A 19,924-nucleotide genomic window follows, 5' to 3' on the forward strand; every position below is an offset into this window, starting at 1 on the left:
ATCTAGAGTGAAAGGGATTCAATTCTGTGGCATTGCTTTTTTGACAAAACTGCTGCTGGAAAGACATTTCAAACATGCCATTATCGAGTGGTTTTCACGTCAGCATTACAATTACCAGAAAGGTTGGGCCAAAATTGTTCTTTCCTCTAGTTTTCAAAACAGAAAAGAAGAAAGTTTAGCATGTACTAAGTGTGGATTGAGAATTTTGATTTTCGACCATTTTTGACAGGCGCGCGGCTTAGCAAAAACGGCAAAATTGGGTCAAATTTGTTTTTCCAGGAAACAGCAAAACAACACCTTTCCTGCACTGCAGATACATCCTAAAGCACAGCAAAGGCATTAGAAAATGTGCAGGTGTTGTTCCAACACTAACCCTAACCCTAGCTCGGACACTTTTGGAACAGACTTCCAAATCCCTGCTTTAAAAACTGTGTTCAAAAAAGTCCACAAAGGACTCCCAATTAGTCAGAATCATGTCAATTACCAGTCCACAGTTATTGTTTAATGCATCTAGAGTGAAAGGGATTCAATTCTGTGGCATTGCTTTTTTGACAAAACTGCTGCTGGAAAGACATTTCAAACATGCCATTATCGAGTGGTTTTCACGTCAGCATTACAATTACCAGAAAGGTTGGGCCAAAATTGTTCTTTCCTCTAGTTTTCAAAACAGAAAAGAAGAAAGTTTAGCATGTACAAAGTGTGGATTGAGAATTTTGATTTTCGACCATTTTTGACAGGCGCGCGGCTTAGCAAAAACGGCAAAATTGGGTCAAATTTGTTTTTCCAGGAAACAGCAAAACAACACCTTTCCTGCACTGAAGATACATCCTAAAGCACAGCAAAGGCATTAGAAAATGTGCAGGTGTTGTTCCAACACTAACCCTAACCCTAGCTCGGTCACTTTTGGAACAGACTTCCAAATCCCTGCTTTAAAAACTGTGTTCAAAAAAGTCCACAAAGGACTCCCAATTAGTCAGAATCATGTCAATTACCAGTCCACAGTTATTGTTTAATGCATCTAGAGTGAAAGGGATTCAATTCTGTGGCATTGCTTTTTTGACAAAACTGCTGCTGGAAAGACATTTCAAACATGCCATTATCGAGTGGTTTTCACGTCAGCATTACAATTACCAGAAAGGTTGGGCCAAAATTGTTCTTTCCTCTAGTTTTCAAAACAGAAAAGAAGAAAAATTAGCATGTACTAAGTGTGGATTGAGAATTTTGATTTTCGACCATTTTTGACAGGCGCGCGGCTTAGCAAAAACGGCAAAATTGGGTCAAATTTGTTTTTCCAGGAAACAGCAAAACAACACCTTTCCTGCACTGCAGATACATCCTAAAGCACAGCAAAGGCATTAGAAAATGTGCAGGTGTTGTTCCAACACTAACCCTAACCCTAGCTCGGACACTTTTGGAACAGACTTCCAAATCCCTGCTTTAAAAACTGTGTTCAAAAAAGTCCACAAAGGACTCCCAATTAGTCAGAATCATGTCAATTACCAGTCCACAGTTATTGTTTAATGCATCTAGAGTGAAAGGGATTCAATTCTGTGGCATTGCTTTTTTGACAAAACTGCTGCTGGAAAGACATTTCAAACATGCCATTATCGAGTGGTTTTCACATCAGCATTACAATTACCAGAAAGGTTGGGCCAAAATTGTTCTTTCCTCTAGTTTTCAAAACAGAAAAGAAGAAAGTTTAGCATGTACTAAGTGTGGAATGAGAATTTTGATTTTCGACCATTTTTGACAGGCGCGCGGCTTAGCAAAAACGGCAAAATTGGATCAAATTTGTTTTTCCAGGAAACAGCAAAACAACACCTTTCAAGCACTGAAGATACATCCTAAAGCACAGCAAAGGCATTAGAAAATGTGCAGGTGTTGTTCCAACACTAACCCTAACCCTAGCTCGGACACTTTTGGAACAGACTTCCAAATCCCTGCTTTAAAAACTGTGTTCAAAAAAGTCCACAAAGGACTCCCAATTAGTCAGAATCATGTCAATTACCATTCCACAGTTATTGTTTAATGCATCTAGAGTGAAAGGGATTCAATTCTGTGGCATTGCTTTTTTGACAAAACTGCTGCTGGAAAGACATTTCAAACATGCCATTATCGAGTGGTTTTCACGTCAGCATTACAATTACCAGAAAGGTTGGGCCAAAATTGTTCTTTCCTCTAGTTTTCAAAACAGAAAAGAAGAAAGTTTAGCATGTACAAAGTGTGGATTGAGAATTTTGATTTTCGACCATTTTTGACAGGCGCGCGGCTTAGCAAAAACGGCAAAATTGGGTCAAATTTGTTTTTCCAGGAAACAGCAAAACAACACCTTTCCTGCACTGCAGGTACATCCTAAAGCACAGCAAAGGCATTCGAAAATGTGTAGGTGTTGTTCCAACACTAACCCTAACCCTAGCTCGGACACTTTTGGAACAGACTTCCAAATCCCTGCTTTAAAAACTGTGTTCAAAAAAGTCCACAAATGACTCCCAATTAGTCAGAATCATGTCAATTACCAGTCCACAGTTATTGTTTAATGCATCTAGAGTGAAAGGGATTCAATTCTGTGGCATTGCTTTTTTGACAAAACTGCTGCTGGAAAGACATTTCAAACATGCCATTATCGAGTGGTTTTCACGTCAGCATTACAATTACCAGAAAGGTTGGGCCAAAATTGTTCTTTCCTCTAGTGTTCAAAACAGAAAAGAAGAAAGTTTAGCATGTACTAAGTGTGGATTGAGAATTTTGATTTTCGACCATTTTTGACAGGCGCGCGGCTTAGCAAAAACGGCAAAATTGGGTCAAATTTGTTTTTCCAGGAAACAGCAAAACAACACCTTTCCTGCACTGCAGATACATCCTAAAGCACAGCAAAGGCATTCGAAAATTTGTAGGTGTTGTTCCAACACTAACCCTAACCCTAGCTCGGACACTTTTGGAAAAAACTTCCAAATCCATGCTTTAAAAACTGTGTTCAAAAAAGTCCACAAAGGACTCCCAATTAGTCAGAATCATGTCAATTACCAGTCCACAGTTATTGTTTAATGCATCTAGAGTGAAAGGGATTCAATTCTGTGGCATTGCTTTTTTGACAAAACTGCTGCTGGAAAGACATTTCAAACATGCCATTATCGAGTGGTTTTCACGTCAGCATTACAATTACCAGAAAGGTTGGGCCAAAATTGTTCTTTCCTCTAGTTTTCAAAACAGAAAAGAAGAAAGTTTAGCATGTACTAAGTGTGGAATGAGAATTTTGATTTTCGACCATTTTTGACAGGCGCGCGGCTTAGCAAAAACGGCAAAATTGGGTCAAATTTGTTTTTCCAGGAAACAGCAAAACAACACCTTTCCTGCACTGCAGATACATCCTAAAGCACAGCAAAGGCATTAGAAAATGTGCAGGTGTTGTTCCAACACTAACCCTAACCCTAGCTCGGACACTTTTGGAACAGACTTCCAAATCCCTGCTTTAAAAACTGTGTTCAAAAAAGTCCACAAAGGACTCCCAATTAGTCAGAATCATGTCAATTACCAGTCCACAGTTATTGTTTAATGCATCTAGAGTGAAAGGGATTCAATTCTGTGGCATTGCTTTTTTGACAAAACTGCTGCTGGAAAGACATTTCAAACATGCCATTATCGAGTGGTTTTCACGTCAGCATTACAATTACCTGAAAGGTTGGGCCAAAATTGTTCTTTCCTCTAGTTTTCAAAACAGAAAAGAAGAAAGTTTAGCATGTACAAAGTGTGGATTGAGAATTTTGATTTTCGACCATTTTTGACAGGCGCGCGGCTTAGCAAAAACGGCAAAATTGGGTCAAATTTGTTTTTCCAGGAAACAGCAAAACAACACCTTTCCTGCACTGCAGGTACATCCTAAAGCACAGCAAAGGCATTAGAAAATGTGTAGGTGTTGTTCCAGCACTAACCCTAACCCTAGCTCGGACACTTTTGGAACAGACTTCTAAATCCCTGCTTTAAAAACTGTGTTCAAAAAAGTCCACAAATCACTCCCAATTAGTCAGAATCATGTCAATTACCAGTCCACAGTTATTGTTTAATGCATCTAGAGTGAAAGGGATTCAATTCTGTGGCATTGCTTTTTTGACAAAACTGCTGCTGGAAAGACATTTCAAACATGCCATTATCGAGTGGTTTTCACGTCAGCATTACAATTACCAGAAAGGTTAGGCCAAAATTGTTCTTTCCTCTAGTTTTCAAAACAGAAAAGAAGAAAGTTTAGCATGTACAAAGTGTGGATTGAGAATTTTGATTTTTGACCATTTTTGACAGGCGCGCGGCTTAGCAAAAACGGCAATATTGGGTCAAATTTGTTTTTCCAGGAAACAGCAAAACAACACCTTTCCTGCACTGCAGGTACATCCTAAAGCACAGAAAGGGAATCGAAAATGTGTAGGTGTTGTTCCAACACTAACCCTAACCCTAGCTCGGACACTTTTGGAACAGACTTCCAAATCCCTGCTTTAAAAACTGTGTTCAAAAAAGTCCACAAATGACTCCCAATTAGTCAGAATCATGTCAATTACCAGTCCACAGTTATTGTTTAATGCATCTAGAGTGAAAGGGATTCAATTCTGTGGCATTGCTTTTTTGACAAAACTGCTGCTGGAAAGACATTTCAAACATGCCATTATCGAGTGGTTTTCACGTCAGCATTACAATTACCAGAAAGGTTGGGCCAAAATTGTTCTTTCCTCTAGTTTTCAAAACAGAAAAGAAGAAAGTTTAGCATGTACAAAGTGTGGATTGAGAATTTTGATTTTCGACCATTTTTGACAGGCGCGCGGCTTAGCAAAAACGGCAAAATTGGGTCAAATTTGTTTTTCCAGGAAATAGCAAAACAACACCTTTCCTGCACTGGAGATACATCCTAAAGCACAGCAAAGGCATTAGAAAATGTGTAGGTGTTGTTCCAACACTAACCCTAACCCTAGCTCGGACACTTTTGGAACAGACTTCCAAATCCCTGCTTTAAAAACTGTGTTCAAAAAAGTCCACAAATGACTCCCAATTAGTCAGAATCATGTCAATTACCAGTCCACAGTTATTGTTTAATGCATCTAGAGTGAAAGGGATTCAATTCTGTGGCATTGCTTTTTTGACAAAACTGCTGCTGGAAAGACATTTCAAACATCCCATTATCGAGTGGTTTTCACGTCAGCATTACAATTACCAGAAAGTTTGGGCCAAAATTGTTCTTTCCTCTAGTTTTCAAAACAGAAAAGAAGAATGTTTAGCATGTAAAAAGTGTGGATTGAGAATTTTGATTTTCGACCATTTTTGACAGGCGCGCGGCTTAGCAAAAACGGCAAAATTGGGTCAAATTTGTTTTTCCAGGAAACGGCAAAACAACACCTTTCCTGCACTGCAGATACATCCTAAAGCACAGCAAAGGCATTAGAAAATGTGTAGGTGTTGTTCCAACACTAACCCTAACCCTAGCTCGGACACTTTTGGAACAGACTTCCAAATCCCTGCTTTAAAAACTGTGTTCAAAAAAGTCCACAAATGACTCCCAATTAGTCAGAATCATGTCAATTACCAGTCCACAGTTATTGTTTAATGCATCTAGAGTGAAAGGGATTCAATTCTGTGGCATTGCTTTTTTGACAAAACTGCTGCTGGAAAGACATTTCAAACATGCCATTATCGAGTGGTTTTCACGTCAGCATTACAATTACCAGAAAGGTTGGGCCAAAATTGTTCTTTCCTCTAGTTTTCAAAACAGAAAAGAAGAAAGTTTAGCATGTACAAAGTGTGGATTGAGAATTTTGATTTTCGACCATTTTTGACAGGCGCGCGGCTTAGCAAAAACGGCAAAATTGGGTCAAATTTGATTTTCCAGGAAACAGCAAAACAACACCTTTCCTGCACTGCAGGTACATCCTAAAGCACAGCAAAGGCATTAGAAAATGTGTAGGTGTTGTTCCAACACTAACCCTAACCCTAGCTCGGACACTTTTGGAACAGACTTCCAAATCCCTGCTTTAAAAACTGTGTTCAAAAAAGTCCACAAATGACTCCCAATTAGAATCATGTCAGAATCATGTCAATTACCAGTCCACAGTTATTGTTTAATGCATCTATAGTGAAAGGGATTCAATTCTGTGGCATTGCTTTTTTGACAAAACTGCTGCTGGAAAGACATTTCAAACATGCCATTATCGAGTGGTTTTCACGTCAGCATTACAATTACCAGAAAGGTTGGGCCAAAATTGTTCTTTCCTCTAGTTTTCAAAACAGAAAAGAAGAAAGTCTAGCATGTACAAAGTGTGGATTGAGAATTTTGATTTTCGACTATTTTTGACAGGCGCGCGGCTTAGCAAAAACGGCAAAATTGGGTCAAATTTGTTTTTCCAGGAAACAGCAAAACAACACCTTTCCTCTACTGCAGGTACATCCTAAAGCACAGCAAAGGCATTAGAAAATGTGTAGGTGTTGTTCCAACACTAACCTAACCCTAGATCGGACACTTTTGGAACAGACTTCCAAATCCCTGCTTTAAAAACTGTGTTCAAAAAAGTCCACAAATGACTCCCAATTAGAATCATGTCAGAATCATGTCAATTACCAGTCCACAGTTATTGTTTAATGCATCTAGAGTGAAAGGGATTCAATTCTGTGGCATTGCTTTTTTGACAAATCTGCTGCTGGAAAGACATTTCATACATGCCATTATCGAGTGGTTTTCACGTGAGCATTACAATTACCAGAAAGGTTTGGCCAGAATTGTTCTTTCCTCTAGTTTTCAAAACAGAAAAGAAGAAAGTTTAGCATGTACAAAGTGTGGATTGAGAATTTTGATTTTCGACCATTTTTGACAGGCGCGTGGCTTAGCAAAAACGGCAAAATTGGGTCAAATTTGTTTTTCCAGGAAACAGCAAAACAACACCTTTCCTGCACTGCAGATACATCCTAAAGCACAGCAAAGGCATTAGAAAATGTGTAGGTGTTGTTCCAACACTAACCTAACCCTAGATCGGACACTTTTGGAACAGACTTCCAAATCCCTGCTTTAAAAACTGTGTTCAAAAAAGTCCACAAATGACTCCCAATTAGTAAGAATCATGTCAATTACCAGTCCACAGTTATTGTTTAATGCATCTAGAGTGAAAGGGATTCAATTCTGTGGCATTGCTTTTTTGACAAAACTGCTGCTGGAAAGATATTTCAAACATGCCATTATCGAGTGGTTTTCACGTCAGCATTACAATTACCAGAAAGGTTGGGCCAAAATTGTTCTTTCCTCTAGTTTTCAAAACAGAAAAGAAGAAAGTCTAGCATGTACAAAGTGTGGATTGAGAATTTTGATTTTCGACCATTTTTGACAGGCGTGTGGCTTAGCAAAAACGGCAAAATTGGGTCAAATTTGTTTTTCCAGGAAACAGCAAAACAACACCTTTCCTGCACTTCAGATACATCCTAAAGCACAGCAAAGGCATTAGAAAATGTGTAGGTGTTGTTCCAACACTAACCCTAACCCTAGCTCGGACACTTTTGGAACAGACTTCCAAATCCCTGCTTTAAAAACTGTGTTCAAAAAAGTCCACAAATTACTCCCAATTAGTCAGAATCATGTCAATTACCAGTCCACAGTTATTGTTTAATGCATCTAGAGTGAAAGGGATTCAATTCTGTGGCATTGCTTTTTTGACAAAACTGCTGCTGGAAAGACATTTCAAACATGCCATTATCGAGTGGTTTTCACGTCAGCATTACAATTACCAGAAAGGTTGGGCCAAAATTGTTCTTTCCTCTAGTTTTCAAAACAGAAAAGAAGAAAGTTTAGCATGTACAAAGTGTGGATTGAGAATTTTGATTTTCGACCATTTTTGACAGGCGCGCGGCTTAGCAAAAACGGCAAAATTGGGTCAAATTTGTTTTTCCAGGAAACAGCAAAACAACACCTTTACTGCACTGCAGGTACATCCTAAAGCACAGCAAAGGCATTCGAAAATGTGTAGGTGTTGTTCCAACACTAACCCTAACCCTAGCTCGGACACTTTTGGAACAGACTTCCAAATCCCTGCTTTAAAAACTGTGTTCAAAAAAGTCCACAAATGACTCCCAATTAGTCAGAATCATGTCAATTACCAGTCCACAGTTATTGTTTAATGCATCTAGAGTGAAAGGGATTCAATTCTGTGGCATTGCTTTTTTGACAAAACTGCTGCTGGAAAGACATTTCAAACATGCCATTATCGAGTGGTTTTCACGTCAGCATTACAATTACCAGAAAGGTTGGGCCAAAATTGTTCTTTCCTCTAGTTTTCAAAACAGAAAAGAAGAAAGTTTAGCATGTACAAAGTGTGGATTGAGAATTTTGATTTTCGACCATTTTTGACAGGCGCGCGGCTTAGCAAAAACGGCAAAATTGGGTCAAATTTGTTTTTCCAGGAAACAGCAAAACAACACCTTTCCTGCACTGCAGATACATCCTAAAGCACAGCAAAGGCACTCGAAAATGTGTAGGTGTTGTTCCAACACTAACCCTAACCCTAGCTCGGACACTTTTGGAACAGACTTCCAAATCCCTGCTTTAAAAACTGTGTTCAAAAAAGTCCACAAAGGACTCCCAATTAGTCAGAATCATGTCAATTACCAGTCCACAGTTATTGTTTAATGCATCTAGAGTGAAAGGGATTCAATTCTGTGGCATTGCTTTTTTGACAAAACTGCTGCTGGAAAGACATTTCAAACATGCCATTATCGAGTGGTTTTCACGTCAGCATTACAATTACCAGAAACGTTGATCCAAAATTGTTCTTTCCTCTAGTTTTCAAAACAGAAAAGAAGAAAGTTTAGCATGTACAAAGTGTGGATTGAGAATTTTGATTTTCGACCATTTTTGACAGGCGCGCGGCTTAGCAAAAACGGCAAAATTGGGTCAAATTTGTTTTTCCAGGTAAGAGCAAAACAACACCTTTCCTGCACTGCAGATACATCCTAAAGCACAGCAAAGGCATTAGAAAATGTGTAGGTGTTGTTCCAACACTAACCCTAACCCTAGCTCGGATACTTTTGGAACAGACTTCCAAATCCCTGCTTTAAAAACTGTGTTCAAAAAAGTCCACAAATGACTCCCAATTAGTCAGAATCATGTCAATTCCCAGTCCACAGTTATTGTTTAATGCATCTAGAGTGAAAGGGATTCAATTCTGTGGCATTGCTTTTTTGACAAAACTGCTGCTGGAAAGACATTTCAAACATGCCATTATCGAGTGGTTTTCACGTGAGCATTACAATTACCAGAAAGGTTGGGCCAAAATTGTTCTTTCCTCTAGTTTTCAAAACAGAAAAGAAGAAAGTTTAGCATGTACAAAGTGTGGATTGAGAATTTTGATTTTCGACCATTTTTGACAGGCGCGCGGCTTAGCAAAAACGGCAAAATTGGGTCATATTTGTTTTTCCAGGAAACAGCAAAACAACACCTTTCCTGCACTGCAGATACATCCTAAAGCACAGCAAAGGCATTAAAAAATGTGTAGGTGTTTTTCCAACACTAACCCTAACCCTAGCTCGGACACTTTTGGAACAGACTTCCAAATCCCTGCTTTAAAAACTGTGTTCAAAAAAGTCCACAAATGACTCCCAATTAGTAAGAATCATGTCAATTACCAGTCCACAGTTATTGTTTAATGCATCTAGAGTGAAAGGGATTCAATTCTGTGGCATTGCTTTTTTGACAAAACTGCTGCTGGAAAGACATTTCAAACATGCCATTATCGAGTGGTTTTCACGTCAGCATTACAATTACCAGAAAGGTTGGGCCAAAATTGTTCTTTCCTCTAGTTTTCAAAACAGAAAAGAAGAAAGTTTAGCATGTACTAAGTGTGGATTGAGAATTTTGATTTTCGACCATTTTTGACAGGCGCGCGGCTTAGCAAAAACGGCAAAATTGGGTCAAATTTGTTTTTCCAGGAAACAGTAAAACAACACCTTTCCTGCACTGCAGGTACATCCTAAAGCACAGCAAAGGCATTCGAAAATGTGTAGGTGTTGTTCCAACACTAACCCTAACCCTAGCTCGGACACTTTTGGAACAGACTTCCAAATCCCTGCTTTAAAAACTGTGTTCAAAAAAGTCCACAAATGACTCCCAATTAGTCAGAATCATGTCAATTACCAGTCCACAGTTATTGTTTAATGCATCTAGAGTGAAAGGGATTCAATTCTGTGGCATTGCTTTTTTGACAAAACTGCTGCTGGAAAGACATTTCAAACATGCCATTATCGAGTGGTTTTCACGTGAGCATTACAATTACCAGAAAGGTTGGGCCAAAATTGTTCTTTCCTCTAGTTTTCAAAACAGAAAAGAAGAAAGTTTAGCATGTACTAAGTGTGGATTGAGAATTTTGATTTTCGACCATTTTTGACAGGCGCGCGGCTTAGCAAAAACGGCAAAATTGGGTCAAATTTGTTTTTCCAGGAACCAGCAAAACAACACCTTTCCTGCACTGCAGATACATCCTAAAGCACAGCAAAGGCATTAGAAAATGTGCAGGTGTTGTTCCAACACTAACCCTAACCCTAGCTCGGACACTTTTGGAACAGACTTCCAAATCCCTGCTTTAAAAACTGTGTTCAAAAAAGTCCACAAAGGACTCCCAATTAGTCAGAATCATGTCAATTACCAGTCCACAGTTATTGTTTAATGCATCTAGAGTGAAAGGGATTCAATTCTGTGGCATTGCTTTTTTGACAAAACTGCTGCTGGAAAGACATTTCAAACATGCCATTATCGAGTGGTTTTAATGTTAGCATTACAATTACCAGAAAGGTTGGGCCAAAATTGTTCTTTCCTCTAGTTTTCAAAACAGAAAAGAAGAAAGTTTAGCATGTACAAAATGTGGATTGTGATTTTTGATTTTCGACCATTTTTGACAGGCGCGCGGCTTAGCAAAAACGGCAAAATTGGGTCAAATTTGTTTTTCCAGGAAACAGCAAAACAACACCTTTCCTGCACTGCAGATACATCCTAAAGCACAGCAAAGGCATTAAAAAATGTGTAGGTGTTTTTCCAACACTAACCCTAACCCTAGCTCGGACACTTTTGGAACAGACTTCCAAATCCCTGCTTTAAAAACTGTGTTCAAAAAAGTCCACAAAGGACTCCCAATTAGTCAGAATCATGTCAATTACCAGTCCACAGTTATTGTTTAATGCATCTAGAGTGAAAGGGATTCAATTTTGTGGCATTGCTTTTTTGACAAAACTGCTGCTGGAAAGACATTTCAAACATGCCATTATCGAGTGGTTTTCACGTCAGCATTACAATTACCAGAAAGGTTGGGCCAAAATTGTTCTTTCCTCTAGTTTTCAAAACAGAAAAGAAGAAAGTTTAGCATGTACTAAGTGTGGATTGAGAATTTTGATTTTCGACCATTTTTGACAGGCGCGCGGCTTAGCAAAAACGGCAAAATTGGGTCAAATTTGTTTTTCCAGGAACCAGCAAAACAACACCTTTCCTGCACTGCAGATACATCCTAAAGCACAGCAAAGGCATTAGAAAATGTGCAGGTGTTGTTCCAACACTAACCCTAACCCTAGCTCGGACACTTTTGGAACAGACTTCCAAATCCCTGCTTTAAAAACTGTGTTCAAAAAAGTCCACAAAGGACTCCCAATTAGTCAGAATCATGTCAATTACCAGTCCACAGTTATTGTTTAATGCATCTAGAGTGAAAGGGATTCAATTCTGTGGCATTGCTTTTTTGACAAAACTGCTGCTGGAAAGACATTTCAAACATGCCATTATCGAGTGGTTTTCACGTGAGCATTACAATTACCAGAAAGGTTGGGCCAAAATTGTTCTTTCCTCTAGTTTTCAAAACAGAAAAGAAGAAAGTTTAGCATGTACAAAGTGTGGATTGAGAATTTTGATTTTCGACCATTTTTGACAGGCGCGCGGCTTAGCAAAAACGGCAAAATTGGGTCAAATTTGTTTTTCCAGGAAACAGCAAAACAACACCTTTCCTGCACTGCAGGTACATCCTAAAGCACAGCAAAGGCATTCGAAAATGTGTAGGTGTTGTTCCAACACTAACCCTAACCCTAGCTCGGACACTTTTGGAACAGACTTCCAAATCCCTGCTTTAAAAACTATGTTCAAAAAAGTCCACAAAGGACTCCCAATTAGTCAGAATCATGTCAATTACCAGTCCACAGTTATTGTTTAATGCATCTAGAGTGAAAGGGATTCAATTCTGTGGCATTGCTTTTTTGACAAAACTGCTGCTGGAAAGACATTTCAAACATGCCATTATCGAGTGGTTTTCACGTGAGCATTACAATTACCAGAAAGGTTGGGCCAAAATTGTTCTTTCCTCTAGTTTTCAAAACAGAAAAGAAGAAAGTTTAGCATGTACAAAGTGTGGATTGAGAATTTTGATTTTCGACCATTTTTGACAGGCGCGCGGCTTAGCAAAAACGGCAAAATTGGGTCAAATTTGTTTTTCCAGGAAACAGCAAAACAACACCTTTCCTGCACTGCAGGTACATCCTAAAGCACAGCAAAGGCATTCGAAAATGTGTAGGTGTTGTTCCAACACTAACCCTAACCCTAGCTCGGACACTTTTGGAACAGACTTCCAAATCCCTGCTTTAAAAACTGTGTTCAAAAAAGTCCACAAATGACTCCCAATTAGTCAGAATCATGTCAATTACCAGTCCACAGTTATTGTTTAATGCATCTAGAGTGAAAGGGATTCAATTCTGTGGCATTGCTTTTTTGACAAAACTGCTGCTGGAAAGACATTTCAAACATGCCATTATCGAGTGGTTTTCACGTCAGCATTACAATTACCAGAAAGGTTGGGCCAAAATTGTTCTTTCCTCTAGTTTTCAAAACAGAAAAGAAGAAAGTTTAGCATGTACAAAGTGTGGATTGAGAATTTTGATTTTCGACCATTTTTGAGAGGCGCGCGGCTTAGCAAAAACGGCAAAATTGGGTCAAATTTGTTTTTCCAGGAAACAGCAAAACAACACCTTTCCTGCACTGCAGGTACATCCTAAAGCACAGCAAAGGCATTCGAAAATGTGTAGGTGTTGTTCCAACACTAACCCTAACCCTAGCTCGGACACTTTTGGAACAGACTTCCAAATCCCTGCTTTAAAAACTGTGTTCAAAAAAGTCCACAAAGGACTCCCAATTAGTCAGAATCATGTCAATTACCAGTCCACAGTTATTGTTTAATGCATCTAGAGTGAAAGGGATTCAATTCTGTGGCATTGCTTTTTTGACAAAACTGCTGCTGGAAAGACATTTCAAACATGCCATTATCGAGTGGTTTTCACGTGAGCATTACAATTACCAGAAAGGTTGGGCCAAAATTGTTCTTTCCTCTAGTTTTCAAAACAGAAAAGAAGAAAGTTTAGCATGTACAAAGTGTGGATTGAGAATTTTGATTTTCGACCATTTTTGACAGGCGCGCGGCTTAGCAAAAACGGCAAAATTGGGTCAAATTTGTTTTTCCAGGAAACAGCAAAACAACACCTTTCCTGCACTGCAGATACATCCTAAAGCACAGCAAAGGCATTAGAAAATGTGCAGGTGTTGTTCCAACACTAACCCTAACCCTAGCTCGGACACTTTTGGAACAGACTTCCAAATCCCTGCTTTAAAAACTGTGTTCAAAAAAGTCCACAAAGGACTCCCAATTAGTCAGAATCATGTCAATTACCAGTCCACAGTTATTGTTTAATGCATCTAGAGTGAAAGGGATTCAATTCTGTGGCATTGCTTTTTTGACAACACTGCTGCTGGAAAGACATTTCAAACATGCCATTATCGAGTGGTTTTCACGTCAGCATTACAATTACCAGAAAGGTTGGGCCAAAATTGTTCTTTCCTCTAGTTTTCAAAACAGAAAAGAAGAAAGTTTAGCATGTACTAAGTGTGGATTGAGAATTTTGATTTTCGACCATTTTTGACAGGCGCGCGGCTTAGCAAAAACGGCAAAATTGGGTCAAATTTGTTTTTCCAGGAAACAGCAAAACAACACCTTTCCTGCACTGCAGGTACATCCTAAAGCACAGCAAAGGCATTCGAAAATGTGCAGGTGTTGTTCCAACACTAACCCTAACCCTAGCTCGGACACTTTTGGAACAGACTTCCAAATCCCTGCTTTAAAAACTGTGTTCAAAAAAGTCCACAAATGACTCCCAATTAGTCAGAATCATGTCAATTCCCAGTCCACAGTTATTGTTTAATGCATCTAGAGTGAAAGGGATTCAATTCTGTGGCATTGCTTTTTTGACAAAACTGCTGCTGGAAAGACATTTCAAACATGCCATTATCGAGTGGTTTTCACGTCAGCATTACAATTACCAGAAAGGTTGGGCCAAAATTGTTCTTTCCTCTAGTTTTCAAAACAGAAAAGAAGAAAGTTTAGCATGTACAAAGTGTGGATTGAGAATTTTGATTTTCGAGCATTTTTGACAGGCGCGCGGCTTAGCAAAAACGGCAAAATTGGGTCAAATTTGTTTTTCCAGGTAACAGCAAAACAACACCTTTCCTGCACTGCAGATACATCCTAAAGCACAGCAAAGGCATTAGAAAATGTGTAGGTGTTGTTCCAACACTAACCCTAACCCTAGCTCGGACACTTTTGGAACAGACTTCCAAATCCCTGCTTTAAAATCTGTGTTCAAAAAAGTCCACAAATGACTCCCAATTAGTCAGAATCATGTCAATTACCAGTCCACAGTTATTGTTTAATGCATCTAGAGTGAAAGGGATTCAATTCTGTGGCATTGCTTTTTTGACAAAACTGCTGCTGGAAAGACATTTCAAACATGCCATTATCGAGTGGTTTTCACGTGAGCATTACAATTACCAGAAAGGTTGGGCCAAAATTGTTCTTTCCTCTAGTTTTCAAAACAGAAAAGAAGAAAGTTTAGCATGTACAAAGTGTGGATTGAGAATTTTGATTTTCGACCATTTTTGACAGGCGCGCGGCTTAGCAAAAACGGCAAAATTGGGTCAAATTTGTTTTTCCAGGAAACAGCAAAACAACACCTTTCCTGCACTGCAGATACATCCTAAAGCACAGCAAAGGCATTAGAAAATGTGCAGGTGTTGTTCCAACACTAACCCTAACCCTAGCTCGGACACTTTTGGAACAGACTTCCAAATCCCTGCTTTAAAAACTGTGTTCAAAAAAGTCCACAAATGACTCCCAATTAGTCAGAATCATGCCAATTACCAGTCCACAGTTATTGTTTAATGCATCTAGAGTGAAAGGGATTCAATTCTGTGGCATTGCTTTTTTGACAAAACTGCTGCTGGAAAGACATTTCAAACATGCCATTATCGAGTGGTTTTCACGTGAGCATTACAATTACCAGAAAGGTTGGGCCAAAATTGTTCTTTCCTCTAGTTTTCAAAACAGAAAAGAAGAAAGTTTAGCATGTACAAAGTGTGGATTGAGAATTTTGATTTTCGACCATTTTTGACAGGCGCGCGGCTTAGCAAAAACGGCAAAATTGGGTCAAATTTGTTTTTCCAGGAAACAGCAAAACAACACCTTTCCTGCACTGCAGGTACATCCTAAAGCACAGCAAAGGCATTCGAAAATGTGTAGGTGTTGTTCCAACACTAACCCTAACCCTAGCTCGGACACTTTTGGAACAGACTTCCAAATCCCTGCTTTAAAAACTGTGTTCAAAAAAGTCCACAAATGACTCCCAATTAGTCAGAATCATGTCAATTCCCAGTCCACAGTTATTGTTTAATGCATCTAGAGTGAAAGGGATTCAATTCTGTGGCATTGCTTTTTTGACAAAACTGCTGCTGGAAAGACATTTCAAACATGCCATTATCGAGTGGTTTTCACGTGAGCATTACAATTACCAGAAAGGTTGGGCCAAAATTGTTCTTTCCTCTAGTTTTCAAAACAGAAAAGAAGAAAGTTTAGCATGTACAAAGTGTGGATTGAGAATTTTGATTTTCGACCATTTTTGACAGGCGCGCGGCTTAGCAAAAACGGCAAAATTGGGTCAAATTTGTTTTTCCAGGAAACAGCAAAACAACACCTTTCCTGCACTGCAGGTACATCCTAAAGCACAGCAAAGGCATTCGAAAATGTGTAGGTGTTGTTCCAACACTAACCCTAACCCTAGCTCGGACACTTTTGGAACAGACTTCCAAATCCCTGCTTTAAAAACTGTGTTCAAAAAAGTCCACAAATGACTCCCAATTAGTCAGAATCATGTCAATTACCAGTCCACAGTTATTGTTTAATGCATCTAGAGTGAAAGGGATTCAATTCTGTGGCATTGCTTTTTTGACAAAACTGCTGCTGGAAAGACATTTCAAACATGCCATTATCGAGTGGTTTTCACGTGAGCATTACAATTACCAGAAAGGTTGGGCCAAAATTGTTCTTTCCTCTAGTTTTCAAAACAGAAAAGAAGAAAGTTTAGCATGTACAAAGTGTGGATTGAGAATTTTGATTTTCGACCATTTTTGACAGGCGCGCGGCTTAGCAAAAACGGCAAAATTGGGTCAAATTTGTTTTTCCAGGAAACAGCAAAACAACACCTTTCCTGCACTGCAGATACATCCTAAAGCACAGCAAAGGCATTAGAAAATGTGCAGGTGTTGTTCCAACACTAACCCTAACCCTAGCTCGGACACTTTTGGAACAGACTTCCAAATCCCTGCTTTAAAAACTGTGTTCAAAAAAGTCCACAAATGACTCCCAATTAGTCAGAATCATGTCAATTACCAGTCCACAGTTATTGTTTAATGCATCTAGAGTGAAAGGGATTCAATTCTGTGGCATTGCTTTTTTGACAAAACTGCTGCTGGAAAGACATTTCAAACATGCCATTATCGAGTGGTTTTCACGTCAGCATTACAATTACCAGAAAGGTTGGGCCAAATTTGTTCTTTCCTCTAGTTTTCAAAACAGAAAAGAAGAAAGTTTAGCATGTACAAAGTGTGGATTGAGAATTTTGATTTTCGACCATTTTTGACAGGCGCGCGGCTTAGCAAAAACGGCAAAATTGGGTCAAATTTGTTTTTCCAGGAAACAGCAAAACAACACCTTTCCTGCACTGCAGGTACATCCTAAAGCACAGCAAAGGCATTCGAAAATGTGTAGGTGTTGTTCCAACACTAACCCTAACCCTAGCTCGGACACTTTTGGAACAGACTTCCAAATCCCTGCTTTAAAAACTGTGTTCAAAAAAGTCCACAAATGACTCCCAATTAGTCAGAATCATGTCAATTACCAGTCCACAGTTATTGTTTAATGCATCTAGAGTGAAAGGGATTCAATTCTGTGGCATTGCTTTTTTGACAAAACTGCTGCTGGAAAGACATTTCAAACATGCCATTATCGAGTGGTTTTCACGTCAGCATTACAATTACCAGAAAGGTTGGGCCAAAATTGTTCTTTCCTCTAGTTTTCAAAACAGAAAAGAAGAAAGTTTAGCATGTACTAAGTGTGGATTGAGAATTTTGATTTTCGACCATTTTTGACAGGCGCGCGGCTTAGCAAAAACGGCAAAATTGGGTCAAATTTGTTTTTCCAGGAAACAGCAAAACAACACCTTTCCTGCACTGCAGGTACATCCTAAAGCACAGCAAAGGCATTAGAAAATGTGTAGGTGTTGTTCCAACACTAACCCTAACCCTAGCTCGGACACTTTTGGAACAGACTTCCAAATCCCTGCTTTAAAAACTGTGTTCAAAAAAGTCCACAAATGACTCCCAATTAGTCAGAATCATGTCAATTACCAGTCCACAGTTATTGTTTAATGCATCTAGAGTGAAAGGGATTCAATTCTGTGGCATTGCTTTTTTGACAAAACTGCTGCTGGAAAGACATTTCAAACATGCCATTATCGAGTGGTTTTCACGTGAGCATTACAATTACCAGAAAGGTTGGGCCAAAATTGTTCTTTCCTCTAGTTTTCAAAACAGAAAAGAAGAAAGTTTAGCATGTACTAAGTGTGGATTGAGAATTTTGATTTTCGACCATTTTTGACAGGCGCGCGGCTTAGCAAAAACGGCAAAATTGGGTCAAATTTGTTTTTCCAGGAACCAGCAAAACAACACCTTTCCTGCACTGCAGATACATCCTAAAGCACAGCAAAGGCATTAGAAAATGTGCAGGTGTTGTTCCAACACTAACCCTAACCCTAGCTCGGACACTTTTGGAACAGACTTCCAAATCCCTGCTTTAAAAACTGTGTTCAAAAAAGTCCACAAAGGACTCCTAATTAGTCAGAATCATGTCAATTACCAGTCCACAGTTATTGTTTAATGCATCTAGAGTGAAAGGGATTCAATTCTGTGGCATTGCTTTTTTGACAAAACTGCTGCTGGAAAGACATTTCAAACATGCCATTATCGAGTGGTTTTCACGTGAGCATTACAATTACCAGAAAGGTTGGGCCAAAATTGTTCTTTCCTCTAGTTTTCAAAACAGAAAAGAAGAAAGTTTAGCATGTACAAAGTGTGGATTGAGAATTTTGATTTTCGACCATTTTTGACAGGCGCGCGGCTTAGCAAAAACGGCAAAATTGGGTCAAATTTGTTTTTCCAGGAAACAGCAAAACAACACCTTTCCTGCACTGCAGGTACATCCTAAAGCACAGCAAAGGCATTCGAAAATGTGTAGGTGTTGTTCCAACACTAACCCTAACCCTAGCTCGGACACTTTTGGAACAGACTTCCAAATCCCTGCTTTAAAAACTGTGTTCAAAAAAGTCCACAAATGACTCCCAATTAGTCAGAATCATGTCAATTACCAGTCCACAGTTATTGTTTAATGCATCTAGAGTGAAAGGGATTCAATTCTGTGGCATTGCTTTTTTGACAAAACTGCTGCTGGAAAGACATTTCAAACATGCCATTATCGAGTGGTTTTCACGTGAGCATTACAATTACCAGAAAGGTTGGGCCAAAATTGTTCTTTCCTCTAGTTTTCAAAACAGAAAAGAAGAAAGTTTAGCATGTACAAAGTGTGGATTGAGAATTTTGATTTTCGACCATTTTTGACAGGCGCGCGGCTTAGCAAAAACGGCAAAATTGGGTCAAATTTGTTTTTCCAGGAACCAGCAAAACAACAACTTTCCTGCACTGCAGATACATCCTAAAGCACAGCAAAGGCATTAGAAAATGTGCAGGTGTTGTTCCAACACTAACCCTAACCCTAGCTCGGACACTTTTGGAACAGACTTCCAAATCCCTGCTTTAAAAACTGTGTTCAAAAAAGTCCACAAAGGACTCCCAATTAGTCAGAATCATGTCAATTACCAGTCCACAGTTATTGTTTAATGCATCTAGAGTGAAAGGGATTCAATTCTGTGGCATTGCTTTTTTGACAAAACTGCTGCTGGAAAGACATTTCAAACATGCCATTATCGAGTGGTTTTCACGTGAGCATTACAATTACCAGAAAGGTTGGGCCAAAATTGTTCTTTCCTCTAGTTTTCAAAACAGAAAAGAAGAAAGTTTAGCATGTACAAAGTGTGGATTGAGAATTTTGATTTTCGACCATTTTTGACAGGCGCGCGGCTTAGCAAAAACGGCAAAATTGGGTCAAATTTGTTTTTCCAGGAACCAGCAAAACAACAACTTTCCTGCACTGCAGATACATCCTAAAGCACAGCAAAGGCATTAGAAAATGTGCAGGTGTTGTTCCAACACTAACCCTAACCCTAGCTCGGACACTTTTGGAACAGACTTCCAAATCCCTGCTTTAAAAACTGTGTTCAAAAAAGTCCACAAAGGACTCCCAATTAGTCAGAATCATGTCAATTACCAGTCCACAGTTATTGTTTAATGCATCTAGAGTGAAAGGGATTCAATTCTGTGGCATTGCTTTTTTGACAAAACTGCTGCTGGAAAGACATTTCAAACATGCCATTATCGAGTGGTTTTCACGTG

This window comes from Lepisosteus oculatus, chromosome 6, assembly GCF_040954835.1.
Source record: "Lepisosteus oculatus isolate fLepOcu1 chromosome 6, fLepOcu1.hap2, whole genome shotgun sequence".
Classification (NCBI taxonomy): Eukaryota; Metazoa; Chordata; class Actinopteri; order Semionotiformes; family Lepisosteidae; genus Lepisosteus; species Lepisosteus oculatus.